This window comes from Olea europaea, unplaced genomic scaffold (genome assembly GCF_002742605.1).
Source record: "Olea europaea var. sylvestris unplaced genomic scaffold, O_europaea_v1 scaffold1899, whole genome shotgun sequence".
Lineage (NCBI taxonomy): Eukaryota > Viridiplantae > Streptophyta > Magnoliopsida > Lamiales > Oleaceae > Olea > Olea europaea.
Genome location: NW_019236796.1, coordinates 121,092 through 121,937, shown reverse-complemented (window position 1 = coordinate 121,937; position 846 = coordinate 121,092).

Genomic DNA, 846 nt, shown 5'->3' with positions numbered 1-846 from the left:
GAAGAAATCAATCAATTCACAAAGTATTATAGCTTTCCATTGGAAAAAGGTAAAAGTCTTTTTCTATGGAGTGATAATTTCTATGTCTATACCTTCAAATAAAAACATGGCCATTGCAATTATAACTCTTCGAAGGTTAAAAAATCACAAGTTGTTGGTTACATTTCAATGTTGATAATTATACTATGAAAACAAGAAGTTTAACTAATTATATTTAACCTTCTCTCTTCAAACATGGTCTAATTACGATTACGGACCAATCTGACATGACTTTTTAAAAGTCAAAAGTTGTTTCCAAAGCTAAGAAATTATTTTTGAACATATTAAAATAATTCTATAAAATTGCTCTTTCTGACTAGAAGACATTTTATTAGGAAGTTCCTATAAAAGGTTTTAGAAGTAGTAGAAGCAAAAGCTCCATCAAACACGTCTTACATCATTTTGAGTTCTCATTGGTCTTTTTAGTTCTTTGAAAATATGTAATATCCACTTTAGTCATTATTTCGTTAATTTATAATCCATCGGGCATAAACACTCGTGAATTTTCACTTTTCACCTAATTCATTTTCGATCTTAGCATTCTCATTTCTGCCATGTTCATCCTTATTGAATTTTTCTTATCAAGCAAATTTCATATACGTACTCTTATCGTATGCATTACATCATCTTCAATTCCAATTCGAAGAGTAGATTTCTTAATCAATCATAAAATGAGTCAAAAAATTTAACTTCATTAAAATAAGTAGTAACATAGAAGAAACTTCAGTCTTTGACTCGATCAAAGCACATAAATATATGTGTAATTGAATATTTTATCTAACCCCCCCCCCCCCCCCCCCCCCCCCG